Source organism: Asterias rubens, chromosome 11 (assembly GCF_902459465.1).
Source record: "Asterias rubens chromosome 11, eAstRub1.3, whole genome shotgun sequence".
In the NCBI taxonomy this organism is placed as follows: domain Eukaryota; kingdom Metazoa; phylum Echinodermata; class Asteroidea; order Forcipulatida; family Asteriidae; genus Asterias; species Asterias rubens.
This window is the reverse complement of record NC_047072.1, coordinates 4163246-4171553: the sequence shown is the minus strand read 5'-3', so window position 1 is coordinate 4171553 and position 8308 is coordinate 4163246. Positions and strand designations below refer to the sequence as shown.

Below are 8308 nucleotides of genomic sequence, written 5' to 3'. Positions count from 1 at the left end.
AGAAGTTTGGTATAGAGCAAGACAACTTACAGATCTTAATACACTTTATTGATGCAAGAAGTTCAGTAACGAGTGGATGATCCGAAGGCGTTGGTGACAGCCTGGCACCTTCTTCTCATGCTACACAAAAGTCTTGTGATGCGCTGATGATGAGGGATTGCGTTCCATTCTTCATTAAGAACCTGGTTAGGTCAGTTGATGTGTTGGTGGTTCTGGCACGGACAGCGAGGCCAAGCTGGTCCCACAGATGTTCCATGGGATTCAGGTCTGGACTGTTAGCGGGCCAATCCATCCGGTGCACCCCAACATTGTTCAGGTAGTCAGTTCCCAGTCGGGCTCGATGGGGGCGAGCGTTGTCATCTTGACATATGGCATTTTGGTCCAAGAGTCTGCAAGATGGGACTGCAATCGGCTGTAGAATATCGTCTTGCAAATACCCATCAAACAAGGCGTTTTTCAAGAGATGATGGTTAATTGTTTCTGATGAGCTCACTGGTGCAAATCTTTGTGTAAACCATTAATGGTTCTGAAAAGCTTGATCGGTTTGATAATGGAGCATTACCTATTGACCATTTAGCACAGACAACGGTAATTTTGGCACATTTTATTTGTGACTTTGCCTCATTGTTATTCGTGTAGCAAAGTTCAGCAACATGTAATCATTTCAAATGTAGTATCATTTTAAAGAGGAACAGTTCAGCTTAGCATTGATATATACCAAATACAAAGAGAGTAATAAATAATAACTATACTGGATTGAAAAAAGTTTCCTTACTTTTTGTGAGCAGTTTATTATTCCATTAAATGCTTTACTTTTTGAGAAAATATTTTTTTTAAAATCAATTCTCGATATCGAGAATTACGGATTTATTTTAAACACATGTCATGACACAGCGAAACATGCGGAAAAAAGGGTGGGTTTTCCCGTTATTTTCTCCCGACTCCGATGACCGATTGAGCCTAAATTGTCAAAGGTTTGTTATTGGCGAGCTGCAGAGCAGTGCGAGCCTATCTAATACCAATTTCCGTCCGGCGTCCGTCTGTCTGTCCGTCCGTCCGGCCGTCCGCGTTAAAGTTTTTGAAAATGTTAAAAGTTTTTGGTTTAAGTTTAAGTCTTTGAGTTGAGTTGTTTTTGGTATATATACAAGCCAAAGTGAGATTGTAATATACAATTGCCAGTCATTTCAGCAATTTTCAGGGTTTTTTTTCAAATAATGTTGAAGTTTTTGGAATAAAAAAATGTTAAAATGTAAAAGAAACAAACTCAAATTAAAATCTTAAAGTTTGAAATAATTTGTTAAAACAAAAATCAAACTCTCTGTCACTGGTTCCAGTTGAATGAGCTGAAACAATGAAGAACATAAATGATCATAATTCCTGATTGCAATGATGTACTGACTTGAAACTTAAAGGCAGTGGATGTAGTGTATTTCGCGTGGGATGGTAGACAATAATCCACACACTGTGCAAAGGAGCTGCCATACTGGAAAAACGTTTTATTAATTATACCTGGTAATGCAGGTCATGGTGTGATCTTTGACATGAGCTGTATGCAAAGTAGACAGTACTTAATATTTATGAGCTGGGTGTAACCAAGCGGGCCAAAGCAAATATATCACAGTGGACACATTGGTAATTGTCAAAGACTAGCCTTCACAGTTGGTGTATCTCAACATATGCATAACATAACAAACCTGTGAAAACTTGAGCTCAATCGGTCATCGAACTTGCGAGATAATAATGAAAGAAAAAACACCCCTGTCACGAAGTTGTGTGCATTTAGATGGTTGATTTCGAGAACTCAAGTTTTAAATCTGAGGTCTCGAAATCAAATTCGTGGAAAATTACTTCTTTCTCGAAAACTATGGCACTTCAGAGGGAGCCGTTTCTCACAATGTTTTACACCATCAACCTCTCCCCATTACTCGTCACCAAGAAAGGTTTTATGCTAATAATTATTTTGAGTAATTACCAATAGTGTCCACTGCCTTTAAGTCAAACATTGCTTCTTACAAGTAGATTCGTATGAAAAGAGATAACTCAAATAATTAATCGCAGGTCTCAGTTGAATGAGCTAAAACAATGAAAATTATTAAATGGTCATAACTCCTTATTACAATGATGTACTGACTTGAAACTTAAGTCAAACATTGCTTCTTACAAGTAGATTCATATAAAAAGATAAAACTCAAATAATTAATCACAGGTTTTAGTTGAATGAGCTAAAACAATGAAAAACATCAAATGGTCATAACTCCTTATTGTACTGATGTACTGACTTGAAATGTAGATTCATATGAAAAGATAAAACTCAAAATATTAATCAATGGTTTCAGTTGAATGAGCTAAATCAATGAAAACCTTTAACCTCATACTTGTCAACATCCCGACCCCTTTGACCTTCAGTTGATCAAATGATTGGTTTTTCTGTCAGTCATTGGTTCTATCTGGTGATCAGCAGCTCGCCATGGCAGCTTCGCTGTTCTAATTTTATATATAAGTTGTGAAACACGAAGTGTGGGCCTTGGATAATACTGTTTACCGAAAGTTTTAAGCTGTCGGAAAATTAGCGTCATTGTTGTTCTATGCAGTTCATTGACATTTTCAACAACAAAAAACTTTTCTTCGAAATAAAAATAAAAATTAAATAATGAGACCCCCAGGTTAATTAGTTGCATTTAGAATGATGTGGTCCTTGGACCCTCAAACAAGTACAGTAGAACTTTAGAAGTAACCCGTCAACATGCAGTCGGCCTATAGGTTGTCTGGGCCCAATTTCATAAAACCTAGCACAAAAACTTGCTAAAAGCGTAAACAACGTGCTTATTAGCAGAAACTGGACGTAGGATAACCAGACAAGTCAATTAAGTTTACATTGTGACAGGTGCCCCACCCATTCTTTTGCCTAGCGTTGAAAATTAATTGAAATCGGGCCCTGGATATAATAACTGGACACGAAGAAACATTAATGATCAGTTCATTCGAATTACTGCACAAAATGTAGAATGTCAAACAAGTAACTGTTTTTCTTTTGACACTATTCTATGGGGCGCCGTTTGTCCATTAATTGTTTGACACTTTTGATGCATGTTTTTACCATGGTTTACAGCAATTAGATGTAAACCATAGAAACTGTTGCCAAATCCTGTTATGGTTTACATACCAGTAAAGTATTTGTTGTGTATAAGTTTATGGTTTACAAACCATGAACATACAAAAAACATTTACAAATCGTGGTTCATAAACCAAGAAAATTTACGCATCTTAAAAACATGGTTAATAAACCATAAAAACAGAAGCATCAAATTCATGGTTTACAAATCATGGTTTATAAACCATGAAAATTGAGACATCTAAAAAACATGGTTTATAAACCATGAAAATTGAAGAATAAAAATCGTGGTTTACAAATCATGGTTTATAAACCATAACAAATGAACCATAAAATCATGGTTTGTGACCATGGTTAATAAACCATGAAAATCGAGACTTCTTAAAAAACATGGTTTATAAACCATGAAAATCGAGACTTCTTAAAAAACATGATTTATAAACCATGAAAATTTACACATCTCAAAAACTTTGTTTATAAACCATGAAAAAATGTGCACTTACAAATCATGGTTTACAAACCATAAAAATGTGCACTCACAAATCATGGTTTACAAACCATAAAAAATGTGCACTCAGAAATCATGGTTTACAAACCATAAAAAATGTGCACTCAGAAATCATGGTTTACAAACCATAAAAAGTGTGCACTCACAAATCATGGTTTACAAACCATAAAAAATGTGCACTCAGAAATCATGGTTTATAAACCATGAAAACGTGCACTCACAAATCATGGTTTACAAACCATAAAAAATGTGCACTCACAAATCATGGTTTATAAACCATGAAAACGTGCACTCAGAAATCATGGTTTACAAACCATAAAAGTGTGCACTCAGAAATCATGGTTTACAAACCATACAAGTGTGCACTGACAAATCATGGTTTATAAACCATAAAAAACGTGCACTCACAAATCATGGTTTACAAACCATAAAAAAGGTGCATACACAAATCATGGTTTATAAACCATGAAAACCTATATGATCGTCTCAATTAAACCTCCTTCCCAATTATGATCGGTTCCCATTTCCCCCATGCCACGTGCGAGCCAGCAATTATGCAATGCACCGTGTGTGTCAATGCTGTGATCAATGCACCGTGTGTGTAATGCTGATGCAATAATAGCTCTATGAATGCACCGTGTACAGAATACACCACAAAATACACAGAAAATGTCGGAGGCTTGCTATGGCAGCATGATGACACACACGGTGCATTGATCATATTATCACAACATGACGGTGCATTGCATCATTGCTGGCTCGCACGTGGCATGGGGGAAATGGGAACCGATCAGAATTGGGAAGGAGGTTTAATTGAGACGATCATATAGGTTTTCATGGTTTATAAACCATGATTTGTGCATGCTCCTTTTTTATGGTTTGTGCCATGATTTGTGAGTGCACGTTTTTTATGGTTTATAAACCATGATTTGTCAGTGCACACTTGTATGGTTTGTAAACCATGATTTCTGAGTGCACATTTTTTATGGTTTGTAAACCATGATTTGTGAGTGCACGTTTTTATGGTTTATAAACCATGATTTGTGAGTGCACACTTTTATGGTTTGTAAACCATGATTTCTGAGTGCACATTTTTTATGGTTTGTAAACCATGATTTCTGAGTGCACGTTTTCATGGTTTATAAACCATGATTTGTGAGTGCACATTTTTTATGGTTTGTAAACCATGATTTGTGAGTGCACACTTTTATGGTTTGTAAACCATGATTTGTGAGTGCACATTTTTTATGGTTTGTAAACCATGATTTGTGAGTGCACACTTTTATGGTTTGTAAACCATGATTTGTGAGTGCATTTCATGGTTTGTAAACCATGATTTCTGAGTGCACATTTGTTATGGTTTGTAAACCATGATTTCTGAGTGCACATTTTTTATGGTTTGTAAACCATGATTTGTGAGTGCACATTTTCATGGTTTGTAAACCATGATTTGTAAGTGCACATTTTTTTATGGTTTACAAACAACGTTTTTGAGATGTGTAAATTTTCATGGTTTATGAACCACGATTTGTAAATGTTTTTTGTATGTTCATGGTTTGCAAACCATAAACTTATACACAACAAATACTTTACTGGCATGTAAACCATAACAGGATTTGGCAACAGTTTCTATGGTTTACATCTAATTGCTGTAAACCATGGTAAAAACATGCCTTAAAAGTGTCAAACAATTAATGGACAAACGGCGCCCCATACTATTCGACGGTGTCTACGATCATCTCCTATAATAGACTTGTGGACAAGTCGTTTAATGTCTGTCGCGGTGATAGCGTTCCGAATCTCCTCCCGCGGTATTCTCGCGAGACTGCTTGCCCCGCGATACTATGCTAGCCCTATTACTACTACGGTCCCTGAATGGAGTAGTATTGAAATCTAGTCGGTATTTGTTAAGTGCGGTGTGGTCATGGGGACGGTATACTCATCCTCGATACCAGTATGTGTATAATAGCACTGTGACTGTTGCATGAACGGAAGATAGGCAGCGTCTAACGACTTGTAATCAAGCCTATGAATGGAGTAGTCAGCAATACAACCTGCAGTTCACGCGAGAGCAGTAATCTCGCGAGAACACCGCCACAACTCGACTATCTCACTGCAGCACACCATTGACGACTTGTCCACAAGTCTACCCCGGGCCCACTTACGGTTCTCGAATAAAATCGCGAGAAAATAGGAGATTCAATAGCAGCTGACATTTTTCGGAGTACAAATTTAACGTGTATTTGATGATAAAAGTTAGATATATTTTACCTTAAAAAACATCCTTAAGCTTGTCAATTTTTATGTTTAATTTAAAACTCAATTTCAGATATGCAATTTGAACAAACATTTAGGAAAATTAGGACCCAATATCCGCATTTTACAAAATGTTCAACTACTAGTTAATTGAAAACACTAATTTGTCGTCGACGAAAAGTAGTGTGCACAAGTCTGCCGGAAATAGATGTGTATTTTGTGGAATTCTTACGAAAGAAAGGTAACAGTTTTACTTGATTTTTTATCAAACAACTTTAATCTTGTTGAAGTACATAATGTAATATTTTTGTATGATATTCAACATTAATTTTTGTTGTGAAATACTTGACCGATTGTAAAAATTGCCTGCCGGTAAAAAAAGGATTTGCAATGCAATTATTGCATGCTTCTTCCTTCCATCCCTCTCCATGTGCCCACACCTCGATCACTCACAAAACCGTACAAAAAGGGATTCATAAAATTAATGACATTCTATTATTCTGTTACTTTTAAATGTCAATTACAATACAATGAATTTTACTATAAATCATCATTCATGAGATTAGATTGAGATTGAGAATGCTGCCACTGCACCGACTCAGTCGCACTGCGCACAGCAGTGACAGTGCACTTCTGGCGCTGCACTGGTTTTAACTTTTATTCATAATTTCCATAAATACCTCAGAGTCAGACAGTTTCTCTATTCCTATTGGTGGAGAGCGCATCACGTGGGGGTGTTTAAACCTTTGATAATGACCAGTGTTTATAACCAGTTGTCTTGAGTCTTGAGTAGTTTAAATCCCTAAACAGCTCACGTAGGAAGCTAAACTGGGATGGTGCGTTGGTGGCGCCATTGGTCGACGGTGCAAGGTGCGAAGAGAATAAATAAGAAAAAGGAAACAAAAAGGTTGTGCACTATTTACATTGTGCAAGACTGGATTCCTCCATGGTTTACAGCATCCTAGAGCAGAAACTCCATGCTAGTCTTACTCTTGGTCATGGGTCATGTTGGTGCAAGACGTTTCTTGTTACAGGCGCTGTTGGTGAGTTGGCCGCGCTGTGTGTGAAAGGAAAACAAGAACGTGTTGCACCAAGACTATACGCACATGAGCGGAACCAGAAACTGTCGGAAATTGGTGTCTGACTCTGACTCATAACAATGCAGCACACGGACGTCATACGTACATCATACAGAGGCTCGAGCTCTTGGAAAGCACGTCAGAAACGGAAAAGTTTTACAGAGTTTCTTACTTTACTACGCCTTTTAACCAATGAAGCATTTATGAATGGGAATAAAAGAGTAGTGACTCGTTCTTTAACGGCTCTTAAAACCTTACAGGGTCGTTGCAGTGTATAGAGTTTCTTACTTTATTACGCCTTTTAACCAAAGAGGCATTCATGAATGGGAATAAAAGAGGGGGTTGGTGGCTCGTTAGTGACTCGTTTTTTTTTAACGGCCGTTTAAAACCTTGCAGGGTCGTGTGATAAAGTCTCGAGCCGAAGGCCCTCACCTTCAGCTCAGGCCTTTATCACACGGCAGTTGTGAGTTGGTTGTACGACCAAACCTTGAATACTGCTCTACTGTCTGGAACCCCCATCACCAAACTACATGTACCATCAACCAGGTCGAAGCCATTCAGAAGAGGGCAGCCAGATTTGTGTTGAACATCTATGATCGGACCGAGAGTATTTATAACAACAATTCTACTAAATCTACAATGGGTTTCACTCCAATCTAGAAAAGAAGTGGCTATGAAGATCATGCTATATAAAGTCTCCCACAGCCTTATTGCAATAGACAGAGCCCAGTACCTTACACCTATGTCTGATACTAGACTAAGAAACTACCACCCAGCAAAATACCAGCTCCTAACTCATTCCTCTAAAGATATTTACAAGTTCTCCTTCATGCCCACAGCAGTCAGGCTATGGAACGCACTCCCTGCAGACGTCATCACCGCTTTATCGGTGACTGTCTTCAGGTCACACATCTACACCCATTAGTTTCAACTAGTGTTGTTTTTACTTGCACTTATTTTCTACATGTAAGCACAACTTTCCACCTGTTTCACGCACACCTAGTCTTCACCTCAGCTTTTACATCCAGAAGTGTACTTTGCTGAGTCAGCGTAGATGTAGATGTTTTAAACGGCCGTGAAAGAACTCGTCACTACCCTGTTATCCCTTATTTACTGATAAGTTTTGTTGTCTGAAGACATGACATGACTGATGCGATATTCGTAACCTTCCATCCTCCTGCTGATGATCGCTTAGTTGCGATAACGTAACCCTCCCCCGATGGCGTAGCCGGAGGGTTACGACCCAGGTTCGAAACGAACTGGGCAAAATGGTCAAACAAGTACAATTTCGACAGCTGGTCAACAGATTTGCTCCATTTTTACCACTTTTGAAAATCATGTATAACACAAATT

General features: G+C 37.9%; 1 protein-coding gene across 1 annotated transcript in view; it reads left to right on the top strand.

Moving 5' to 3' along the window:
• The first annotated feature begins 5987 nt into the window (after positions 1-5987).
• Positions 5988-8308, top strand: part of LOC117296357 (importin subunit alpha-7-like) — a 46805-nt gene continuing 44484 nt past the window's right edge. The window contains exon 1 of the mRNA XM_033779236.1: positions 5988-6117. The gene's annotated coding sequence lies outside the window, so the exon portion shown is untranslated. The remainder of the gene's footprint in view (positions 6118-8308) is intronic.